General features: G+C 40.7%; 1 protein-coding gene across 1 annotated transcript in view; it reads left to right on the forward strand.

The window, feature by feature from the left end:
- The first annotated feature begins 215 nt into the window (after window positions 1–215).
- adgrb2 (adhesion G protein-coupled receptor B2) overlaps window positions 216–26,887 on the forward strand; it is a 290,118-nt gene continuing 263,446 nt past the window's right edge. Inside the window, exon 1 of the mRNA XM_059350350.1 lies at window positions 216–1,102. The gene's annotated coding sequence lies outside the window, so the exon portion shown is untranslated. The remainder of the gene's footprint in view (window positions 1,103–26,887) is intronic.

The raw sequence follows: 26,887 nt of genomic DNA on the forward strand, positions 1-26,887 counted from the left end.
CAGTATTCTTACTTCAGTAAGGAGTGTGAATACTTCTTCCACCACTGGTTGTAATAGACTGATGCCAAACAAACGCTATAACGTGGCCCATAATACACATGAGTGGAATAAGTGAAGGTGATGCAAATGTACAGCACATCTTTGCATGGGCACTTGCTGTATTTGGAAACTGCGCGTGCTGACGTCACTACCCGGGCGATGGTAGCGCTGGGTAAAAGAAGCGGGGAGGGAGGAAGAGGAGCTCCACTGTGAACGCGCCTGACGGATCCCCGGCGGAGGGCAGCGAGGGCGCGCATCTCTGTCCTCCGCTTGTGAAGCGACTGCAGGGGAGCCAGATGCCCGACTGCGAGCCGCTGCCTGTGGATAGATCCCCCAAATACCAGAGCAGAAGAGAGCCACAGACACGGTGCACCCTCTGACAGGGAGGAGGAGAGAATAGGGGGCAGTAAACGGATTTTTAAAATATATTTATATATATATTTTCCTTTTCCTCCCTCTCTGTTTCAACCTCTGCTTCAGATGAAGAGCTTCCTTGGACTTGGAGTACCGGGCATCAGTAGAAAAAAGCCCCGTTCTCCCACTCAGCCCCTGCTGCTGCGGCGCTGCTGCTGCTGCCTGTGAGCGCCTCTCGTTGCATTTGGAATATACAGCGTGCCTATATGCGCAAAAACCATGGAGATTATAAGACGTGGATTTATTTTTTGAACAAAACTGGACATCTACAAAAGCGACGTTCCCTCTTCTTCTTTTTTTTTTTTTTTTTTGCATTTTGCCTCCTTCTGTTCTGTTCGTCCGTTCCATCTATGGCTACTTTATGATTTCATGTCCTTAGCGATCCCTTCTTATTATTATTTTCTTTTATTTATTTATTTTTTTCACACTTATTATTATTTGTGTTGGTCCGTTTTCGGAGGCGCAGAAGTGGGATGCCTCGCAGAGAACATTTGTGGGGAGAAGAACCCGCCGCGCAGCAGCGAGGGTAATGAATGATAGTCTCCCCTCTCCATCTGAGACGTGCCATGGATGGGAAACTTAATTTGTATCCACGGAACCGATCGGGGAATAGCCGTCGCATCAAATAACTACTGCTGACAGCGATCAGGTAATGTATCTGATCTATTAAAGTCTCTGTAGGTGGAACAGCGGAATGTTTCTGGGAGCCTTGTACTCCTGATTGCTTTGCAGTCCGGCGGTGATTTGATTCTTGACATCCTGGTGTAAGGATCAGTGTGTTTGGTCCAGTTTTAATGGCGCATACATTGGGATGGAAAGCCCCAGTCCGGGGCTAAAATCTCGGCGAGGTTTGTGTTATCTGTGAACCTGAACGGAAGAAGAAAAATCCCTCTAAATACATGAATTAGAGCCCATTAGTTGAGCACAGGTGGACAGTTGAATGCTGAGCCCCTCAGTGAGACACAGGGGGCTGTATGAGCCTCTGGAGCCGCTGGCAGACCTGTAACTTTGCGCAGTGGCCAGAAAGAAGCACACGCACACATTGTGCGCACATAGCCTTGCACGGACACTTTTATTTCCACCTTCCCCTGAATACTGGCTGCCTTGCTCAAATGCATTCTCACGTCCGCCCTCCAACACACACACACGCACATCATCTCCTCTCTCTTCTTGGGGTTTTCCACGATGCCATTTTGAGTTGAGAATAACATTTTTCTAAATGAGCCGCACCGAAGCTTCTTTAGTGCCCCCACCGTGGCCGGGAAATGATTCTTGGCACCACAGCTTTACCACATTAGAGAGAGAGAGAGAGAGAGAGAGAGAGAGAGAGAGGGGCTGGTGCTGATGCTGCTTCCCGCCTGTGCGCACTGTGCGCCTGGGTTGAGTGGGAGCCTTCTCCCGTTGCATGCTAAAGAGCCAGGATGTACCAGAGATGCCAGTGAGCACAGTGAGCATGCATTGGGGATTGGAGGGGGGTGGAGGAGGGTGGAGGAGGGGGGCTTGACTTACATCCGTACTGGCATCGTACCACGCAACAGAAAGCCCTTTGAAAGCTACCTGATCACGCACTACTGAGGTCCGGCTCATTGGTGGGCGCCTCTGACTGCCGCAGTGCCGCTTCTCGTTCCCAGACCTCCTCCCAGTCTGTTATTTCTCACCAGAATGATAACTATGTCTGAGGAGCGCTGGCCTTGTCTCCGCCCGGTAGGAGCAGGTGGCTCCGGTGACGCTGAACGGGAATGACAACCGGGGACGCGACAACGGGAGAGCAAAGGAGCCCTCCGAGCATCTCCCTCACTCTCACTGCTACTCTTCCCATCTGTTGAGCATGCAGCCGTGTGCGTGCGTGCGTGTGTGTGTGTGTGTGTGTGTGTGTGCGTGCGCGCGCGCGCACCTAAAAAACAAACTCCCATCGCTGCTATCAAACCCCGCTTTAAATAATGGAATGTAACACACATGGCAGCAGCGACCTCAATTATTTTACTCCCCAAGTAGCCATCTGTGGCATGTTGAACAATTTCCTACAATATTTCTACTTATTCCAGCAGTGAGGCGAGCCAGACTCTGCTACAGCAGCCCGTGGGTGAACTGGTGGAGCTTTCTAACAGGGACACTGATTCATGAGCACTGACTATCTCTTTGGCACCACTGAGGATTAGAACAGGTCGGATTCATATAGTATTACTCACATAATGGGGGTTTAAAGAAACATTATCATGAGAAAGCATCTAGTAGTCCACAGAATGATATTAAAGGACTGACTTCTTTGGGAGAGCTACACCTTAGCCTCCACCCTGAACATGAGCACTGGATAACCATAATACACCCCCTCTTTAATAAAAATGCAGTGAATAACCTGGTTTGTTTTATTTCTCGGGGCTGCTGTCAGTAATGGAGCCGACAGGGCTGAGATGATGATGGGCTGATGAGCTGGATGAGAGAAGGTTCCTGTCTTTAACCCGGCTGTGGAGAGGACAAAGGGCTGGTCAGAGTCTTTGATTCTCATATCATTTGCAACCAAAAACTTCCAAGCTTGCATATGGTCTCCATTCAAAGGATGTGTATTATGTTCAGTGTGAGAAGATGTGAAGCAGTGGCTAATGAGCTCAGAGAACATCGCTCCTCAATGCTGCACTGCTTCTTCTTTTTTTTAATTTGACTTTAATATGGTTTCCAGATGAAGTTCTAAGGACTTTCTGCTTTTGGTTTTTAATGAGGAAAACTATGTCTAATTTGGTGTCATTATGGTTAGTTTAAAGTGAGTGACACCTGTAGTGTTTGACACACATTTCTAAGCAAACATAGTTTTATAATTTGTTCAATCATTATATTTATTTTTAAACCATTTAACCTACTTTTAATCACTGTTTCCTGGATGTGGTCCTCCATTAGTTTGTGGACTTTCTTTCTTTTTCGGAGTCAGATGTGACCATATTTGGATGAGAGGGTGGAGCTAAGTTCCCCAGAACTGGGGCCTGATAGCTAGCTTGGTTAGCAAGGTGCAGAATCAAACAGCTGAGCCCATGGTGCCTTTAAGTACAACTGAACTTTTAGGCTTTTAGACGACTAAAATGTTACAATTACAAGAAAATGCTCACTGAGGTAATACATCCAGTCAAAGTAGGGTCAATTTCATAGACCATTATACTATTGGAATTCTTTTTGCAACCAGTGAAGTCGCCATCTGCTGGCCGTTAGATAGAATATCAGCTTCACTTTTTAGGCCCAGAGATTGCTGCTTGTGCAAACCAGAAGGTTGACTGGAGTGGATGTGATGTCACCAAGATCTGGCAGAGCAAGTTATTCTGTATGATTCTTGGATATGTGGTGATGTGAGGTAAACACACTGATAAGTCAAAGCAACATGTTGGTCTCCAACAGTCCCAACTGATAGGATTCCCAGTTTCAGCACCCTGGACAGCGACCGTGGCAGAATTACATTAAAAAACAATCATTTTGTAAAAATGCAGCCCATAATCTCCATTATTTATTATAATAGTAAACAGACCTCATCCTCGATCCTCATTCAGCTTGTTCAATCTGTAGTTCAGTTCAGTGGCTCCAAGCAGGAGTGAGAGGACATGGCCAGGATTTGCTGTATGTAATAGCTGTAGCATGTAGCTTGCAAAAGACAATCTGCCTCCGTGGCCCACAATGTTGGTTTTCAAATCTCGGAGGGTGCAGATTTTGCCATCTTTTTGTTTGTGTTTTCTTTTGTTTTGCTCGGAGTTGTTCCAGAAGCAAAGCCCCCGGCTCATGGCTCGCATGTTCCTCGCCAATCTGGCTGAGGCCAGAGTCCTCGGACACCTCCAGAGAATCTCTAGCTCCTTTAGCAAGAGCCTCCTTATGGGAGCTCCTTGTGGTTCCAGGCCGGATTTTCTCAATGAGATCAAGTGGCTTCTCCATAGTTAGTCAGATGCTCGTCTCGCTTCTACGCCTCTCTGAAAGAGCCGACCTGTGTCCAAGGTGTAGAGGAGAGTCATGTGTAGTGGGAAGAAGTGGGATATGTGCCATTAGAGAGTTTGAAGGAAACCTCACTGCAATCAGAAGGGAAAAAAAACATTAATTACAGAATTGAGTTATGAAATTGGTCAATTTTGACTGAAGCACAGCAGGAAGGTTAAATGGGACAGAGAAATGAGACTGCACGTAATGACTGCGATATTATTGAGTGATCATCTGAGCAGATGCTGCACACAAATGACACTCATCAGCTGAAGATGAATGAAAAGCAGACAGTTCTGTGTCAGCTTATAAGACCTGTAAATGTGATTCTAATAACATCTTCAATATCTGCCCACATGTCATGCACCAATGCTGCCCATGCTAAATCTCTCCCAAACCACTCTCACCTATCTCTTTTATACACACACACACACACACTCAAAAAATGATCCAAGCCCTTCTTAGATGTGACACATTAATGTATTGTTTGTCTAATGAAAATATACCAATTAAAATCAAATCAAAAGTAGTTTACGAAATGTAACCTTAAAGATATTAATTGACTCCCCTGTCCTTCCCTTCAACCCAAAAAGAATGACTTTCAGTTTTACAATTCTATGTTTTTAGGTTGAACGAACACAGTTTCTTTATTTTAGCTCTCCTCGACATAAATGAGTTGAGGTAACTCAATTTAAATACAATACATACATGTTTTTAATTTGAGTTCCACCAAATGTAAAAAAAAAGTGAGCTACATTAACTCAAATACATTATATTGCATCGATGCACTTGTTTTGAGTTTGGGCTACATATATTTGTTGGATGGAAATTCTGCCCGCAATTGAACTGAGTTCATCCAATGAGTTATTTACAGCAGGAGGGAGAAAATACAGTATGCAAAGTGATAGTGGTGTGTGTGTGTGTGTGTGTGTGTGTGTGTGTGTGTGTGTGTGTGTGTGTGTGTGTGTGTGTGTGTGTGTGTGTGTGTGTGTGTGTGTGTGTGTGTGTGTGTGTGTGTGTTTAATAGTACATATGGAGCCGGGGCAGGCGACAGCTTGGTCTTGCCTGGATCAGTGCACCCTGGCTGGGCCATTGTTCCTCTGACTCCCCCTAACACACTTCCTCCTCTTCTCTGGCCTCCTCTAACAAGCTTCCTGCTCCTCCTGCCTCCTCTATAGACTCTCATCCATCCTATCTAGATGTTTTTATTTCAATGCTAACATGTAATAATCAAAACTGAAGTCACATTGTGAAAAAATCTACACACTGTCAGCGTGTCAAGTGTGATTCATTTTTCCTCACTTTGACAGAAAAGCCCTTCAGTGACAACACTCAGTGCCTTTAGTGGCTCGGGCAGCATCCATGAACTCTGATCATTAATACTCCACCTCCTGCACAACACCTTTTATCTGCAGCACATATTTCACTTCAACTTTCAACTTTTAAAAACCAAAAGAAATAAACAGTCAAAACACAATCATGTTTAATTCCCAATGTCATTAATTTCTGCAGTGAACCTGTTGCAATATGTTTAAAAACATCAAAATGATTAAAAAAAGGAAAATAATTCACAGTAGTAATCATTCTAAACACAGCTTATTGCTGATAAAGCTGAAAGCTAAATGTGGAGAGGACTAGAACCCTCACAGTATTATTATTTTAACATTTAAATACATTTTATGACTATAATTTGATAAATTAATTTCATTTATTTTGCTTTTAGCTTTTTTTTCACAAGGTAGTGACTTTTTTTACTATATTGCTGCTTTTCTAAATCATTCTGGTTACATTTAATTTTGTATTTTGTTTTTGATGTAATGCTCTGTTTTTTTTTAGTTTTTAAGGTCATTGTGTTATAAGTGACAATATAAGCTCTCTAATTGAGATTGTTGCCAGTGTTCTGGTCCAACAAGCTTATTAAGGAAGATGTTAATGTGTTTTGGTGGTTTCAGTGGGTTTGGGAGGTTGGATGAACTATTTGGCCAAGATGTGATGCAGACTGGATGAGGAGTTTTGAAAATACATTTTGCATTGACAGATTTATAATGTTACTTCCAGTCTGTGATTCTGTCTCCTTACCACGACCCTTTCTATTGATGGAACAGTCTCATCTGTTAGGATTAGGTTACCAGAAAACCTGGCGGCATACTGAGCTGTGGTGCCAAAGGAGTCCTCTGAAAAGTGGAGTGAACAAACAAAATGTTTGCATATGACTGTTGTCAGCCAAAAAAAAAGATCTGAGTCCGTTTTTGTCTGATGCTGTCTACTTTAGGAACGGCATACTAAACTCATTTTCCATTCCCACTGAAACACTGAAACAGGACTTCCTGGGAGACGAGAGCAGACAGTATGAATCAACACAACTTGAACTCTTTTTACCTGGAATAAATGTATGAATATGACAGATAATAAGGAAAAGCATAACAGGCTCATTTTGAATGGTCTGTATAATAATTCAGGAGCACACTACACTGTTAAGGGCCAGGCTGACATCATTTCTATCAGTGTGGTCGGGTGAGCCTGTGCACAGGCAACAAGACTTTTCATCGTTTCAAATGGTAAAATTATCTTGAAATATGAAGATTTCTGGGTTCAGAGGGTTGAAGACACTCGCTAGTGAAGCTGCTTTGTAGAGAAGTCAACCTGGAGAAGTAAAAGGGATCAGAGGTGGAAGATGTTCTGAGGCCAAGTATCTCCTTCCCTGCTCCTCTCCTCAGTGTTAACATATCGTGCCCTCCTACTTTGTATGCTGTGCCATGCTCCATTTGGAGCCACAGATGCCTCTGTCACTGGGGCGGCATTCATTTGGCTCGGCCCCGGGTGATTGTGTCAATATTTGCAGTGAGTGCCATTTTGTTTTCAGGGCGCTCTATAAGCATGAGTGGGCTTGGGCGAGGCTCGGGCTAAAGGAAAATCAACAGGAAACAAAAACTCCGGCCCTATAGAGTCACTTTGTACAATTAATTAAGCCTTTTGGCAAGAAAAGTGAAAGGATGGGCCTCCATGGGAATAGATAGGTTGGAGGGGGATAAGGAGCAAAACAAAACAAATTAATTGCCTTGAATTGCAGGGATAATTCACATCTCTGATTAATATCGATTGCACAAGGGATAAGAAACTGCCACAATACAACCATCGAGAACAGTTAATTCAATGAGTTTTCCTGTTAATAACTCTCTCTGTGCAGAGATGAACAAGGAGTTTTTGCCGGCAATGACCGAGCAATGTGAGGTTGCCGTGCGTGGAGACGTGTGTGCGGTTGCCCAGCCGGAATATTCAGCTTTTTATGTAATGTTTTTCATAATGTGTGGCCCTTGGGGACGGGGAAAGAGCAAGGGCTGGCAGATTGTATTGATTCAGAGCATCTAAAGCTTTTATTTTATAGTGTAGTACAGGAAGAGCCCGCGAGGTTCTGCCTAAGCTAACGTGTCTTCATGATTGTTTTTTCTTCCTCCAGGTCTTCTCTTTTCATTTCCATCCCATCTCGGTGCCTCTCTCCTCTTGTTTGTCTCTGTATTCTTGCCATAGCAGTAACATTACCATGCATACGCAACAAAACACACAACAACACTCCTTCCTCCCCAGTTTAGCTGACAGCGATTATGTAATGAAAGACGTCCACGCTCTCCTCAGACATACACTCGCTCCCGATGCAGCTCACACACAAGCAGGCGGCTAGTTCCACTGCTTAACTCTGCGTTCAGAGGTTCAGACTCATCTGCCTCGGCGCATCGGCCTCGTCATCAGCCCCGCGCCCTGCTGCGACACCCATCGGCCTCCATTACGGCTCCTTATAGAGGAGGACGCTGCATGTTTGCGGGGCCAACGAGAGGAACGCTGCGCTCTGCCCGAGCAGATGGAAGCAGCCCGGACTCCTTTGTGCTGTGATCTAATGGGATCTGATGGCTGCATGTGTGTCCGGCGTTGCAAGTGCAGGCTGGGTAAATAATGATGTCTTGTGCATCCAAGTGCTTTTAGTGGGAAACAATGAGATTTCACTAAAAGTGGACCCGGCTGCAGGGTTTTATTTTGGTGGTGGTGGGGGGACGTTAGTATTCCAGCAGCAGCATTCAGAGTTAATGTGAATAACACATTAGCTTGAGGTTCATGATCTGGTGAGAAATAAGATCATGACACCAGAATGTAAAACTTGCAACACTAGGCAGTGCAATACTAGAAAAAAAGATATGGTAAAGCAACCGCAACAGCAAAAAAGAAAATAGTTTTTTCTGAGCAACAGTGCTGGTTGAGGTTGAGGACCCATTGACCCATTGTTTCTTCACTGTTCTTCACTCATGTGTGCAGCCTTGGGTGGAAAAGCTGTATTAGTGCATTACTTATGTAACCAAATACAGAGAAATCATGCAGGTTTAGATGGGGACCTAAATAACAGTTTAGGTGCAATCACATTTAAAAAATTACTTCTTTTTTTATCCTTTTAAATTCACTAATGGTAATCAGATTGTAACTCACAGCAATGCATCAGATTCTAGAAGTTTGTGTGTACAAGCCCAAATTTTGGAAAAAAAATGTAATAAAAACAAAATCCTTTGCAACCTACATTAAAATGAATACAGCATGCAGCCAACATATCTAGTGCTCACACTGGGAAACTTAAATATGCATTATCAACCGGTTAGAACGCTATTTTTGGAAAAGCTCCGGTGGGTCATATTAGAGGGCGGGAACCAATAACATATGAGGTGGTCTGGTTGGAGGACTTGTGTGAAAGAAGTGTGTGTGGGGAGCCAAAGGTCCAGAGCTCTGTAGCTCCAGCGGCAGCTAGCTGTAGCTATGCTAAACTTTAAGCCCGCCCTCTTTTTAGTGGTCCAATCAAAAGCTAAGGATTTTATTTAAAATCTCTTATAACTGAACTGTTTCGATCTTTCGTTTTAACCACGTGGTCCTGAAGTACGAATACTATTGACAACTCTAACATCATGCATGTGTTTTCTTTCAATCATAATGTATCAAAAGAATACTCCCCACTTTCTGTTTCTTAAATACCTCCCACCTCTAACCTGTAAATTAAAGTCAAATCCAATCGTAGAAACTTTTGTAGTCATTTCTTTGTTGTCCGATACTCTGCACAAAGGCCCTCACGGCTCCAGACGCCTTCCGACTCGTCCTTGGTGGAAGTGAGAGAACATCCACTGCCTGACAAAGTAAAGCAGAGATTACCTTGAATGAGGCTTCTTCACCTCCCCAGGCTGCTGCTGAACAGAGACTGTGTTCTTGGAATGTGCTCTTCTTGCCTGTTTGAATAAAGGTTAAGACAAAGAAATCCGCCAGGCATTCAGGGAGTAACATGCTGTGATTTTTATGTGCTGCCAGTTTTCATGTTTCATTAGTTCTGTGCGAGTCCTCGTGCTGTATGTGTGTATGTTGATGCATGTGCGATTAGCCATGCCTGAGATATGTTAGTGTGTGTGTGGAAGCCTCCGCAGGTCCACAGGCCTGTCAGAGCTGCAGCTTGTGTGTTCTGGAGGAAACAAAGTGGACAGGTGGAGTTCCAGCCCAGAGGCATGCTGGGTAGAATCACAATGTGGCAGGTGTGTATATTTGACAGTGCAGAGTTGACATGGAGAGAATTAGCTGAATCCCACTGGTGCATGCTGGGTAATCATGTTTCCTGTACGTTAAAATCTCCGGATGGAGATTAATGGAGATGGATTGTGTGTCTGGTGTGAGTCCATGTAGTTGTTAGCCCTCTGAATAAAATATGCATCATTTAATGTCTAATTCCTGCTATTTTTTTAAGTATTACAGTGTGAGAGAGTGAACAAGTGAGAGAGATGTTCACAGGTTCACTGTAATAGCTTTAGACTGCACTGAGAAAGTTGTATGCAAATGCGTCTCTCTACAGTGGTTAAAAGTCTGCATGTATTAATGAAGCAATGCTTGATAGTGTTAAACAGGCTCATGGGGGAGTGGAGGAGACTGGAGGTAGCAGGTCAGGGAAGAAAAACACTGTGAGAACTCCACCAACCACTCCTACAGCTTCACAATCACACAATCACAAGGCTGCTGTAGTCTTAAAGTATCACATATGATGCAGTTTGGGTAACATTGATTTTTCTGAGCTTTTACACTGCAAATAAAGACATCGACCAAATACAGAACAAACACTCAAAGAGAACACTACAGTGTAGCTGAGCTGTATGAAGGTGATGAAACATTAGCCTCCTTTCATTCATACCTTTCACAATAACAGACCGAGACATATACACTGTATATCATATATGTTCATGGTTATTGATATGATGCATGTTTGATCTGGTTTGATGAAGAAGCAGAAAAGTGGCGTTCAATGCACATTTAATGCACACAAGCTGGGATTCAGTTCTCTGGTGCAGAAGAATGAATGAAGAATGAATGAAGGATCCAGAACAGAGAGATTAATACTGGTGGTCAGTGCCAGATGTTCTGTTCTTCTACACTGAAGGCTCCTAAAGTTCTAATGTGTCCTTTCATGGTCAGTCTGACAGAAGCAACATCTGACTCAGTTCTGAGAATGCACACATTAATCACACTTCTACAGGAGTATATCAATAAATTAGAATATCATAGAATAAGTAGAATAGTATTTATGTCGGTAATTTAATTCAAAAAGTGGAAATAACACATTATATAGATCCATTACACCAGAATGAAACATGTCATGTCTTAATTTATTTAATTTCTTCTAATTATAATGATTATGGCTTACATTTAATGAAGACCTAAAATTCAGTGTCTCAAAAATAATTTCATATTGCAAAGGACCAATTTTAAAAGTATGTTTAATAAATGTTGGCTCTGAGCAGTATGTCATCTATATGACTCAGTACTTGGTTGGGGCTGTTTGACTTGAACTACTGGAAATGGAGTTTTCCATCATATTCTAATTTATTGAGAATGTAAGTACAGAGCTTTGTGCTCCGTCTACAGTTGCACACAATGCAGGATCACAAAAACAAGTATCCAACAGTTATAATGATGGAACTCAGAGGGAACTCAAATTCTCTGAGCATTTTTCGCAAAAAGGAAACTCAATAGAATAGTTCACAGTCGCTTAGGCCTGCAGACCCCCGGGGACCCCATGGGTTGTTGAGGGAGTTCCAGATGGTTGCCAGAACAATGGGGAATAGTTTATTTTCACTATTCCTTTCACTTTAAAAGTGTGCCGAATGTGAGTGCGGGTTGATTCCTCCACAGTGATCTCCTCAAACAGCTGCAGAATTCTGCTCCTAATAATTCTGACAGTGTTGCAACAGTCGAAAATTTGCACTGCTGTCGGTTTAGTGGCGTTTCTTCTTCACATAATGTGTAAAATCCTTAATTCCATACTATCCTACATTATTTTTCATTGTTAAAATTGTAGTGTTCAGCCCCAACTGACTCAAGTGACATCACTTAATCATCAGATTTAATGCAGCAGTTGGGTGCAGAAGGTTTTACACACAAAAAAACTTTAATTTACGGTGAAATACTGTGTAATAGCTGTGGTTGCCAGAACTTTACTGTAAAAGATATGATGAGTGTTTTTTTCTACTGTAAATTTATATCTAAATATCAGCAAAAACTGTAATTTAGACTGAGTAGTCCCTTTTTATGGTAATTGTGTCCATGTGATATTATGGTAATTCTCCTTTAATTTTACATGAAAAAACTGTGTTTTCTACAGTTTAAATGTTGTGTACTATTCCTTGATTTATGGTAATTATAAGCATCTACTACGGTGATATTACATTTTTAATTTTACGCAGTATTTCTGGTGCAATTTGACAGTGTTTCACTGTAATTTCTACAAACATTTTTTACAGTGTAGGAATCAAGAACCTTTACAGTGAACATAATTTGGCTTCTCTGAGGTAAAGAAAGTGTCAAGATTTCACTTCCTTACATTAAAAGAAATCCTTCTGTATTCAAGCTCAGATTCTAACAGCTTAGATAATTGGACAAAGGGTCTCGCAGCTTTTTGATTATTAAAAATGTGTTAACGTCTAATGGATGTCTATCTCACACATTGGAGTGTCAGACGTAGAAAACCCTGCAGTCTTTGTTCTCAACGTCCCCCAAAGGCTGCTCGCCTCTCAGGCTGTGTTCAGATCATCTCCTGCCAGGATTGGTCCACTCCCAACTCTCACAGCCATGCATTTGATTGGTACGCAGCCTGGAGAACTGCCTCAGAGTAGATGCAGGGAACAAAATAATGCACGGAGTATAATAGAACATGCCAACCTCCATCTACTTCAGCAGAACTTCAATTTTCAGCCCATATAGGGGCCATGCAGGACCATGCAGGGCCTGTAAGTGTTGCAGAATGTGTTTCTGTGCAGAGTAGCTCTCCTGAAAGTCACAGTGTTGTTTTTTTCTTCTTTTTGCTTTGCTCCCTTCTAAGTGCATGTGATTGCTCTTGTGCCTTGGCTGCCTGTGTCTCTTGGCCACTAACATCAAGTGTGTGTGTCTCTCCGTGGCAGCGCAGATGTTTGCTTTAACCAAACAAAGTGACTGTGTTTGTGAAGAGTGTGACAGTTCAGATGGACTGATTTCAGAAGTTACAAAGAGCTCCAGTTGTTTTCTCTTATTTCCCTTCGGACCATCATCTTTTGTTGCTGTCTGTGCACATTTATCAAACGGCGTCACACACTCCTTCAACTGCGAAAATGCACTCCAGTTGAAGCGTTTTCACCCTGAGTTGACACATCGTTGTCTCTGTTTTTTGCCACACGCAGCAAATCCGGACCGGCGTGCTTCTGTTAGCATCTTTACATACTTTATATGCTTTTACGCCACCTTTAAATACCCACTTTGTGCTGTATAATACAACTGAGGGCCAGAATTCATCACATTTGCTATGGAGCAGGACTGGAGCAGGTTTTCTCCCAGCATGAGAGGAGAGCTAGTGGGGAGCAGAAGATATAAAACCAACAGCAGCTGGGAAGGAGTGAATAGAGAATGTTTAGAGCGTGGAGGAACTGCTGCTATTCCACTCTGCTCGCAAACCATGGGATTATGTGTGCTGAATTTAATGGAATTTTATGGAGAATTTATTTATTCAGGTGTTATGGCGTCCTTATCGGTCAAATTTGATTTGCTTTGGTGTCCCTTCTAATAACAATATCAGGTCTTACTTATAATAGGCCCAGTGTTTAAAACCGTTTCTTCATGGGTATTTCTCTAAAGAAAGTGCAGAATGTGTTTACCAAGTTTTGTCGCGGTCGGTAAAACTTTAAAGAAGTAAAACTTTGATTAATGCGACCAAAGAACCATAATTCACAAGGTCCTTGGTGGTTCCAGTGTTAATAATTCTCCATCTCAAGGGAAACTGAGCATGGACAAATAATAAAGTTGATAAAAAAAAATAAAAAACAGCTAAATGAATCGGGTTAAGCCTCGTAGCTTTAAACGTCTAGAAATGAGTTACTGCAGTTAATAAGATGACACAGATTTCCATGGAGTACCACAGAGAGATACAGGTCTGAGACCCACTAAGGTCCCCTCACAGATGCCTGCTGTAATTTACCGTCCCCCCACTAAACAACGCGGACCTCCCGCTACCATCACAGCAATTAGACAGGAGGATGAAACGAGAGCGTCGCAGAGGCCAGAAATGTAATTAAAGCTGGAGTTAGAGGCCACTGGGGCCCATGAAGTAATACCTGCTCTCCCACGCACCCTGAAGGCATCGCCACCATGGCCCGAGTCTTCATCAGCAGAGTCTCCATCAGCATGCCTTAGCTGGACTGTCTATGGTGTTGGTATCATAGGGCCAAAAGAAAGCACAGACACATTTATATATGATGTGTGGACGTACAGAAAAGCAGGCCAGGATAATCCACTACACAGCATCGTGATACTTTACTAGCTCTAACTATCATTATCTGCTGCACCAACAGCTGCTCACAACCAGCAGATACTCTCTGCACTGTACAGGACAGCTAGGATCTGACATTAACACAAGAACAAGTATCATTATCGACCTCATAAGTGTGAATGATCAAAGACTGTAAAAAAAGAGGTGGATGTAGCAAATATCAGGTAACACATCGGTTTTTGGACTGGTGAATCTTGTTTTTTGGGGCCAGAAGTGACTATATTTGCTAGTATCTGGTAGAGATATTCTACAAGTACAAGTATCATCTGTACAATGTGTGAAAAAGCATTGATCTGTAGCTCAACTCTAACTCTGGTAAATAGTTTTCTATTAAATGATAAATATAGGCATAAAAAAATATTAATTTCTGGTTAGGTTCTATCCACTTCCTGTTCAAGACACACCCACTTACTGTATGTATTAAAGAAGTCTTTAAACTAGTGAAAGAGACAAAAAACTCTTTAGGAAAATGTTTATTAAGGTAATAATTAAAGTGGGAAGTAGGGTATTACTGCTCAGTAGAGTCGCCCCCTGCTGGCCATTAGACAGAATGCAGCTTTAAGGCTTCACTTTCCACAACAGGCTTAAATAGAGGAGGAGGTAAAACATGATGAAAAACTGAACATGCACACAAAACCTATTTTATTGATTTTACACCCCTGTCAATAATAACTAATATTAATCTCTTAAATGTTCAAACTGTTTGCCCTCACACATCCTAGCACCACTATTATAATACTGCTAATACTATAATAATCCTTACTGTAGACCTACTTTTGCAGCCCACGTAAATGTAACTGGACATATGAAAGTACGGTGTCGTGTCAAAATACGTAGATGTTGCACAAATCATTATCATAATGCATTTGGCATTAATTAGAAAAAATAGTTCTCATGATCAAATGTCGAGCTTTTTTATGAATTATCTGTTTTAGTAAGCTCTCATACAATGTTGTGTTATTATTATTATAACATATTAAAGCATGTTGTGCTCTAACAAACAGATCCACTAAGCTATAATAACATCCCCACTAGTGGGTCGTGTGGATTCTAGAAAATAAGAGCACCAAATATGATAGTTGAAGCTCTGATTTGTTTCCTCATATCTGCTGAGCTGAGACCTCTCCCCTGAGTGTGCTAAGCTGACATGGAGGTGGTTTGGTGTTCAGTAAATAGAGGCTGTAAAAGACCAAATTGAATTGTTTGTTGGCCAAGGGTAAAGCTAAAGCTTGGTGACATACTGCTCCGCCAATTTTTGCCCGTTCTCGCTGGAAACTAACACGACCATACAGAGCAATTTAAGTTGTTAATCAGTCGGCGCTCCTCTGCTCAAATTGTAATGAGTTGCCTCGGGGTCTCGCAGAAACCTTCTATGTCCAAGGAGTTAGCTATTCTGGGAATCAGAAACCACAGGGTGATGGTCCCGGCCTGATCTGCTTTAATGCAGGATCTAGTGAAGCCTGGACCAGGATCATAAAGTCTTCTTAAACAGCAGATGGAACAATTAGAGGTAAAAGAGGATTGGAGTCATCCATTTAAAGAACCCCACCCTGAAATATGCCTTATGCTAATGGCTCTCTTATCAAATAATTTAATCAGAAATACATGTGTTTTTTTTTTCATTTTATATTCAAACTGTGCTTAATCTTTTTCCTTTCATAAGGATGCACTTTGAGGTTTCTCTCTGTTGTTCTTTGAGGTTTCTCTCTGTTGCTGCTGTGTGATCCTCAGCAGCTACTGTGTAAATGTTATTTTTCCTGATAATTTCAGCAAACACGCATGCATTCCTCATCTCTAGAGTGCGTGTCACAGCAGTGCTAGCAGATTTAACATTGCATCTCCTCATTGATGTTAACCGTGTTTATTTAAAGCTTTAGATAGTGAACGATCCACAGTGGGACCGTGGCTCTGCAGGAACATTACTGCATGCATCTTTTCTATTATTTCCTGGAGAATCAGGACTTTTCTCCTGAGCCCTGCGCTGTGCGTCGTCACACAGACGCCATGCTGAGATACACACTACATACCGGCTTGACACGTTGTGACACATGAAATCTTGTCCCATTACAATTACAGCTCAGCAGACGGCGTTATCTAAGAATACTTCCTGAGCCGTGCTTTCATCCAGAGGGGCTCCCTGTTGCTAGATCATTTTTCTTGCTGTTTGGGACTCGCAGAGGCACTTAGAGGAACCGTCTGATTCCAACTCTGGAGCCAATCTGATGACTGAGCTTCAGAGGACAGGATATAAGAGCAAACAGGAGGAAAGTCCACCAAGTCAGTGTAGAGCCCCATTGATTTGGGTTTTTTGCATCCATTACCGATTTTAGAGGAGAAAAATTAACAAATTACAATATGGTGGCCAATCTAGTGGTTTTTCTGTGGGAGGAAATAATTTATTTCTATGTCAATCATGCACCAATGTGAAAAAGGTGGGTGCTGCAATGATATTCAAAAGAAATTAAATTTTAATTTATTTTAATTAAGTATATTTATACATTATTTATACATTATTATTATTATTATTATTATTATTATTATCATTATTATTATTATTATTATATTGTTGTTGTTATTATCATTATTATTATTATTATTATTATTATTATTATTATTATTATACACATAATGTATTATATTGCAGGCCAATTAAAGAAATGAAAACTGAGAAAATAAAGAATAAATAAAAAATGAAATAAACAGCTAAATTGATACCAGTACAGTATGTTCAGTATCAGACAATTACGGACAATTTAAATAAAGATTAAATAAAAATAAAAATCAATCTCTTCATAGAACTGGATGTTCAGTATCAGTTAATTGCTGAACATTTAAGTAAAAAATATTAAAAAAAAAAAAAAATAACCAGCTACAGTAAAAAGTAGGCTACTGTATGTTCAGTATCAGCCAATTTATGACCCATTAAATAAAAAATATATTCAAAAAATTAAAATGGCTAAATAGAATTGTTTGTTCAATATCAGTCAATTGCAGATCATTTAAATAAAGAATAAACAAAAGTAAAATAAATAGATTCACACCATTTCTAAATCTCCCAACCATTGTTTTCCACATTATAATTGCATTAAAAAACAAAAATAAATACATATATATATGCCTATACTGATGGATACCCATATGCCTTTGATATAATAATATAATATAATAATATTGGCCAGGCTGTAGTTCACTGTATGGTTTTTACAGTTTAATTTGACAGTAAGATGTTTTAACCTTATTTATGGAGGTGGATATAGCCGATTTACCAACATAATCTCAAACATAATCTCTTCTTAGATACATATGGAGCTTTTTAGTACACTTCCAGCCGGTCACTACAAATGAACATTAAAATCAGCCATTAGTACCATATGACTTTCTCTATACGTGCTCTAGTGAGGAAGGAAATCCCCGGAGATGCTTTGATAGGTTTTATTGCTTGCAGCCTGACAGCGTTTTAATTCCCCTTGCGGTTCCAGTATCATAGCAGCCCAATCTCCTCTCACAGCACCATCAGCACCTTTCTCCCCACCCAATTTAGGCACTGTTCCTAAATCTAGCATGCTCCAGACTCAAGAGATTCAGAACAGTGCTCTTGGTGGAATAGCACCCAGCACCTGCAAGGAACAGACAGTCTGGGAATGTAATTAGATGCTGCCAATCTCTCCGGATGGCTGGGAAGGGGCTGCTGGGTCTTTAATGGAGAGCTCCTGATGCACGTATCGCCTTCAGGAAGTAGAGCAGAACTCACTCTCAAACCAGCGTGTTAAACATCAAAGTATCTTGTTAAAATGCCCATTTGTTATGAATGTCCCTCGTTGGATCTGATCTCATTTACTAAATGATGCTTTGTTAAACTTGCACGTCTTGTAAAACAAATTCACAACATTCGCAACGCAGCCAGGCTTTCTATAATGAGGGAAGCAGGATAATTCCCTCGCACACAGAAGTGGTCATCTGTTGGGAATATTGGACACGGAAGGTCATTAAACACCTCACCTTTCTGAAATGCTTATTTCACAATTAAATTAATAGAACGCAGCCCAGTATGTGTCATCTAAAATGATAATTTCATCAGCTCCAACTGAGTCTGTTCACATTTTCTCCACGGTGTTGGTTGGTGTGTTAAACCCTGAAATAAATGTGCTTTAAATCCTATAGAGCTTAAGCTATGATGAGAATGTAGCTTATGGGACTAAATCTATTTCCAAAGTCATTCCGATGCTTAACGCTTCCATTAAGGCTTTTCAGGGTATTTATAATATTGCAAATACACTAAATATGAATCGCTATTAAGGACCTGCTATTGGAGGATTAACCTGCAAGCACTAAACCAGGATGTTCTCCTGCTGCAGAGACCTCAGGGACACACCCTGCTACAGCTGGACATATAGAGCAGAATCTACACTACACTGGCCCTCTACTCAATATGTGCTCTTCTTCTCCCTTAAGGCAAGGTTAAATGGCTGTAAATACCTATTGAGCGAATGAGAGTGCAGGTCTGATCACATGAATCATTGTGTAAGTGTGTATAGATGTGTGTGTGAGGTTTAGTGTGTGTTCTCACTCTGGATTTGCCTACATGAGCGTGCATGAGAGCACCTGCTAGTGCAGCCATAGAACCCGTCTATCTGCTGCTTCACACGGTAAAGGACTACTTTTACCACTGCGTGCGTGTGTGCATGTGTGTGTGTGTGTGTGTGTGTGTGTGTGGGTGGGTGTACTGTATGTGCAAAAGGCCTGTCTGCAGTGAGAGCCACTGTCAGAGCTGGACAGCAGAAGGTGGCAGCAGGAATAAGAGGCTAGCGGCATTATTAACCCCTCACTGGGTTGAGTGGAGCAGGCAATTACAACCAGTCATATGGCTGTCACACTGCCAGAGGGAGACAGCTAACACACACACACACACACACACACACACATGCACACACACACACACACACACACACACACACACACACACACACACACACACCGATCCAGACACTCAAGCAGTATCAGATCCTTTACTTCGATTACTTTAATGAAAGGGTAATAACGAATCGTTTTGTGCCATCTATTCAATTTTTAATTACAAGAACGTATTCAGCAAATTATTTGGGAAAAAAAATATCATTCACTCAAAAGGGAAATGTCGGGAAAAAATGTAAATATAATGTTGAGAAAAAAAAGTTGAAATGTCGAGAATAAAGTCAACTTTTTGAGTTTGGTAAAGTAGACTGCAAGCTACGATCTGATTTTCCAAACTTCTAATATATGTCTAAAAACCTGATATAAACGACCAAGAATAGCTAATTTATCTGCAGACGGATTTTACAACTACTAGAACCTTAAATATTGTGTTTATTGCTCATTTTATAACACTGATGAAAATCTGGTTGTAGCTTGCAGATGTGATTGTAACTGTTCAGATCTTTTTCAACTTTACGGAACACAAAAAGTTGACTTTATTCCAGAGATTTCAACTTTTTCTCTCTCAATCGTATATGAAGTTTATTCTCAACATTTCAACTTTTATCTGGTTATTTGACTTATTTCTTGAATTGCATAACAAAAAAACCAAAACATTTTTTTTTTCTCCTACCTGGCCCTAATCCTCGTCCGTAGCAGCATCACTAAAACAGACTTCCCCCTAAAGCAGCCGTATAGATCATGCCTGCAAGCAGTTTATTATCACCCATATAAAGATTTTCCACCTGTATTGACTGTTATAATTATGAATGTAGAATGGGAGGAAGTCAAGAGTGACAAAGGGAGTGATTTAGGGTGGATAGATTCAAGCAAACGAGACCAAAAGTCAATGTTATTTTACCATACGCACATATCTATGTGGATATGGATCAAAACACACTGTTGCATATGCCGTTCGTTAGCCACGAGCTAACATTAGCTAACAGTTAAAGTTATTTTAATCACACTAAACTGTGACTTAGTGCTTTGAATAACTTCCTGTCGCTAAACGCATGCCACTTTCAAAATAAGAGCGCAGTGTGTTAACAGAATTGACCACAGAATTTACAAGAAGACTTTCAAAATAAAATGCCTTAAATAAAATATACAAGAACCCTTATTCTCCATTAAAATAATTCTTAAAATCATTAATCATCAATCATTAAGATCAGTGTATTTGATGGAATAGTGGCATTAGAATCTGTGAGAGGCACCAAATTTGGGCTTTTATAAAAAGAGATTACCAGGGGGAATGCCCCCAGACCCCCTAGCAGCTATTCATCCACACTGGCTGGCTGCTCCATGTCCTAGTGGAAACATGTTGACAGCAATTAAAAAGGAAACAGTATAGGATAACAAAGATTTTATAAATAAATATATTTATACGATTTTTCAGAGTCGGGTATCTCCCAACTGTGAAAAATGTTCTGTGAGGTGTTTGCTCTCATTTAGTCTCAAAGTGAACATCAAAATATACTTTCAAGTCAAAAGTAAAGGTGTTATATTATATTATAATCAACCCTATTAATATAAAAGCGTAAAGTTGTAGAGCATTTCTTAATTTTAATATTTTTAAATGTTGTCTTAGCTGACAAATCCATGTAGTGGAGTAAAAAAGTCCTCTCTTTCTGTCTTTGAGACATATTCAGTAGCAGAACGTTGCTACACTTGTGTAGTGTTGCATTCAACCTCGTCTAAAAGGTGTTCCCTGCTCCATCTTTCCTGTCTGCAGCAGTCTTGATGCTGCTTTCCCTCTTCGTTCCTGTTTTTTTGTCTTATAAACAGTCCGCCCACACCGACTCTCATTCTATTTCAGGGTGTTAAGCTGCTGAGCACGACAAACCCTGCACAGGCCCAGTACAGTATATCTGATCAGATCGATACCTGTTTCTCTCTCTCACACTTTTTCTCTTCCTTGGAGCTGCGGTTAGCCATGATGGGATGATTGGGAGGCGATCCATCCAGCGGTGTGAGATGGATAGATTAGTGGGGGGGTCAGATCAGTGAGGGGCTTTGCTTGCTGCAGCACAGTAACAGTAAGGTGTTAGCAGATCCATCAGTGTAGCATGTTAGCAGAAGCCAACCGAAGCTTAGTGGACTCGCTGGTGATGATGTAACTCCTCCATCTCGCCTCTCGTCTTTTCTTCACGTCGCCCATTAACACCTCACGGGGCCAATAAGGGAACAGATTGAGACATCTTGTAACACCCACAAACAATCAGCATGTCAGCCATTTTCCAATGTTTGCCTCCACCAGTTTTGTTTGTCAGATGCCCATATTTCTGTCTACTGTCGCCTCTCTGTTCCTTCCTATCTGTGTTGTCTCTTTGGTTTCCATTATTTCCTCTGCCACACTTGAAACTTTAGTGTGCAAAAATGTATTTGCATCTCCCCTGAGAGCTTTTCTTGTTCTGCTCATTGAGCCTTTCCTTCCTCCCCTCAATGATTATATCTTCCTCCCACAGTGTGGAGGAAGCTTATTATTATGATGTGGGTGCAGAGCATGAGGTATACAGAATGATTCTGTTAGTTTTTTGTGACCAGAGGAGGTCAGTCTGCTGCGTCTCTGTTCACATCTCTTTGTTTTTCCTCTTTTTGCTGCCGTCTTGCTGCCTGCTTTCTTCGGCTGTGTTTTGATGCCTTTGTGCTGGCTCAGGTCCTGTTCGTTTGGGGGAAATGTGAGGATCCACAGTATTTCATTAGTACAGCGGGTCCCATCACAGTAGACTGAGCAAACACACATACAGCCATTTATTCATGACTGAGCCAGCAGGCCAGCACCATGTGAGCATATATGGGGATGTGCTGCCTTTGTTTCTGCTCTTTTATCAACATCTGAAGCGTCTCCTCGTCCTCCAGCTCTGCTGTCCATTCCTATCTCTCTCACCTGTTTCACTCCCTCCTAGATCTCATCCTACGCTCTACACTCAGACTTTCTGAAGCTTGCTTACAGGTTTGTTTTCCCCCTTTTCTACCTGGCAGAAACTACTCTTCATGTTTGTATTTTTGCTTTGCAGACCTGCTGCTATGGCTACGAGCTGGCTGTCTTTGAAATCTTGTTTTTTTGTGTGTGTGGTTTTGAAACTCTCCTGTGAGTCTGCGAACACACATACTTTTTTGTTTTTCTTTCCGTCTCACACAGTCTTCAAACTTCTTTACTTCCATGTGAAGGATGTGAAAACCATGTGACTAGAGACATTTAGTCCAAGCCTCAAGCAAACAAAAGCACAAAATAAATATAGACCTGTTATTCAATTCATCATGCCATCATTATCGACTCAAGTCCATATCTCTGATGACAACACATTTGAAATTGGATAATAAACTTTTTTAGACATCCACAAATACATTAACTAGCTTAAAGCAATGGAAAGTTGGAATTATCAGTTAGCTTAAAATAATAGGTGGTTCAAAGATAGTTAGCATAAGCTGTTGACGTAGTTAACTTGCTAAAGCTAATGAACAAATAGTAGCTAAATGTAAATACAAGCAGTTTAAATAGTTGACTAAATAAAGGTAGTGAAAAAATAGTTAGCCTAGTCAGAAAAGGTAGCATAAGCAGTTGAAATAGTTAACTAGCTTAAAGTAATGGGTTAATAGTTCAACTATAGTTAGCATTAGCAGCTGAAACTGTTTTTAGCTAAAAGTAAGGGATAAACAGTTCAAATTGTGAGTATAAGATGTTTAAATTGTTGCTAAAGGCAATGGGTGAATAGTTTTAGGCCTAATCAGAGTTATAATAGTTACCATGAGCAGTTCAAATACTTAACTATAAAAACAATGGGTTAAAAGTTCAAAATTGTTAGTATAAACAGTTCAAATAGTTAGCTCAAAGTAGCCCAATGGATATATAGTTGAAACTTCCACGCTGATCTGTCACCTAGGCACATTAACCGAGGCTATACATTGAACATATTATAGGAATAGTTAAGATGAATAAACGAGAGATAATCCATTCTAAGAACATGTTTGAATCATGTATGAGGTGAGGTCAATAAAGGTGACCTATTTCAACTCATCTGAAAGGGCTGTGGGGTACATTAAATTAAAGAAAAGTGTTTGGAATGACTGAAATAGAAACCCTTCAGCTGCTGATTGTCCAGATAACTCTCCTACTGTCCCCCCCTTCCCTCCTCCAGCTCCGTCACCAAACCTCTGCCTTTGTGTCCCCTAACTTTACATTTTTTATTTTGCCTAGTGACTCAGTGCTGGCTTTGTGGATTCAATCATCATGTATTTATGAGAAGCCCTTAAATGCACTCCAATTCTGGAGGCGTGGTGCTGAAAGAGATTTTTTTTTCTATCCCACTCATCCATTCTATGGTTTTTATCTTTGTTGGCACTCATCCTCCCCGTCTCATTTCCCTCCGACTTATATTCATCTGAGGGTCCTCTAAGGGAACTAATGACACGGCTGAAGCATGAACCCAATCAAGGCCGAGCTCTGATAGGCTGACAAACGCATCCCCTTTTGCTTGATGGGAACTTTGATTGACACCCTCTCATAAGTTTAAAACGAGCCCACATTAAACGGATTTGTGGGCTCCATTCGCGGGAATGGATTGTTGCTCTCATTCCCAGTACGTAATGACTCATAAATGTCAGTTATGGTCAAAATTGTTTTGATGGATCCTTTTTGTCTGATGCCAGTAAATGACACCCTTTTTGGGTTTTGCTTGGCATGCTTGGGTGCCTTTTTATCAGGGTAATGGCCCCCATGAATGCAAAAAATGTCCATTTTTACGAGATACATGGCTTATGTAGATAAGGGCACTGACTCTTAAAGACCCATGTCTGTCAAGAATCGTATAGTATTAAAGTAATAAAGGACAACCATGTGAACCATGTATAATTGGTAGTTGGTGTTTGATGTGCGTCTGTGAGCCCTGCTTAAAAGTAAAAGGAGTGGAGTAGGTATGGATTACAGTTGGAGGAATGTGCTCTCTGCATTAGTAGCTGTTATCCTAAGCCTATCAGTAGGAATTAGTTCCGACATCATAATCATTAAAAACAAAACTGTAAACCTTTCGACTTAAACAGCGCTCAATGAGAGTCTAATCCTTTTTATTAAAGGCTGAAATGTTTTTAAAAAAACACCACAGGCTCCAGCTAATCAAGGCATACGGCGGCTAACCGTTAGCCTAACTATTTTGTGGGTGTATGTGTGCATTTACTCTTCAAGTACCCAAGAGGGAAATATTTCTGTATTTAGGTATATGCAAGGTTATGCGTGTGTGAAGGAGACCCTCTTCATTGTTGGCTAATAGCTGGATTAATCTGCCTAATGAAAGGAACATGGGGAAAAAAAAACAGCCTTAAAATCTTCCTGAGCTCATTTAAAAAGCACTTGCCCTGTAAATAGAGGACACAAGCGGCGTGGGAGCAGAGGAAGACGACCAGGGGATGGTTTCCAAGATGGTTTTTGTGAGGGTCTCACAGTTATCAGTCTCTTTCCTCTTTTTAGTCATCTTAGAAGTCTAAGTTCAAACCTTAACTTTGTTAAACTTGATTTTCCTCCTGACTCTTGAGTTTGAGTGTGTATTTCCATCATTGTACGCTGTATGATTCGAGGCTATCCCCTAGTTTCCAATCAATTTCTCATTATATCTGTGTGATTTTTTTACTGTAGTTTCTCCATCATAGCATCATATCATTTTACTTTTTCCCCAATATATATCCACCACCTTTTTACCATAGCCTCTTTACTATATGAAAGTCACAATTTCTTTTTTTATTTTACTATTCATCCCTGCCAGTAAAATCTGAGTTCAGCCCGGGCCAGAGAGTAATGAATTATGGCTGTAATATCTTCTCCTGGCTGACAGCCAGATCTCATCTCTATACACTCTTTAAAGGTGTGTGTGTGTTTATCTCGTCTGTATCAGGATGACTGTGTGTGTGTGTGTGTGTGTGTGTGTGTGTGTGTTTCTGCTGGTTAAGTAGAATGATCTCTCATCACCATCCCTGTCTGCTTCCCAGCAGCATCTTCCATCATATGCATGCACATTTCAATAGAAAATGCACCATCATGTTTCTGTCATTTGCATAGTCATGATTATAACCCTTCTTAAATCATAAGCTCATCCATCTAAAGTTGACGTCTTTAAACCATTCTTACATTTAATTTAACCCTCTGAACCCCTCACACACTGGTTTCATGGACGTAAACTCTCTCTAATAAACAAGAATGAAACAAGCATCCTCATCAGATATGTCCAACAGTCCTTCAACAGGTTATGTGTAAAGAATGTTTTGTTAGAAAAAGCAACCAAATTAAGGGTTGAAATAGTGATATTTCATCAAAATAACTTTATTCTACATGTCATATTTTACGTTTTGCAAATCAAAAAACATTTGAGCCAACCAGATTCTGTAAAAAACATTAAATTCTATGCACCTCCACGCAACTGGAAAGCCATGGTTGACTTGGCAAAGACCAGCAGTCACGTTGCAAAAATTCTGTGAAAATTATATATATAAATATATATTTACATTCCAAATTTAAAAAAACAGAGTTCAACTTAATGCCTTTTATTTTATGATGTATGGTGTCAAAACAGTGTTAGACTGCACAAAGTATCTTATTATTGTTTAGTTCTCTCCACTTCTAGCCATGATTGTCCTGTTTCCATAGAGGTGCAGGACTTGTATATTAAAGTGAAAAATGAGGCCACAGTGAGTAAAATGTGACAGGAGCAAAAAAAAAAAAAAAAAAAAGAGAGAATCTGCTTGAGGTCCAGATGGTTAAATTGCCAGATGACAATGTGATAAATATGCTTCTCACTCCTCACTGGGTTCATCTTGTAATCACAGGGAATAAAATTGCTTTACATTAGAATATAGTACCAAATTCATAATCAAGTGTCTCAACCCATCTAAGTGTCCCCTTTGTGACGTGGCCCTGACTCTTTTAGCTGACTTTAATTCTTTATAACCACCATAAACCCAGACACTCAGCAAGCAAATCATTTTGGCAACCAGGCAAGCTCTTATACAGTGTGAAATATGTGCTGGGCTGCTGCTCTTTTTGGCAGATGTCTAAAATAACTAAGCCTAATTGGAGGGAAAAGGCCAATCCCATAGTGGGTACTTAAGTCATTGGGCTCTAGACCTGAAGACATGCAGAGTGTTTTGGCCAGAGAGGACTATAATGTGGCTCTGCTTTCATCCGTCTCCCTCGCATCATTTCATTTCACTAACTGAAAAAGGTGTGAGATGCTTTTATGCATGTTTACATGTGGGAATGCATGCATGAAAGCATCTGTGTGTGTGTGTGTGTGTATGCACGCTTTGTGTAGGAAACGCAACCAAGTGGATCTTACTTGTGTGACCCTAATAGGAGAACAAGACAGATTCATTATGTTTTCCTCATAGATATTCTACGCAGGGCTTTAAACATGAATAAACACTGACAACAGTGTCATTTACCCTGTCAATTATGTGCCAGACACATGTCTCTGCTGGGTTAATGATTGTGACTGAGTGTCATTCATGTGTATGTACAACACATAGACACAGGGTTTTTGTTCTTGTGATTGGTGCTCACCGTAAAAAATTATACCTTTCACTTTGATATTGTCAACACATGAAATTTGACCATGTGTGTGCAATAATTACTACTCCCATGTGTTTGCATTTGTATGGAGGGCTTTTGCAGCACAACAATTAAAGCAGAGATTT

Source organism: Centropristis striata, chromosome 14 (assembly GCF_030273125.1).
Source record: "Centropristis striata isolate RG_2023a ecotype Rhode Island chromosome 14, C.striata_1.0, whole genome shotgun sequence".
NCBI lineage: Eukaryota > Metazoa > Chordata > Actinopteri > Perciformes > Serranidae > Centropristis > Centropristis striata.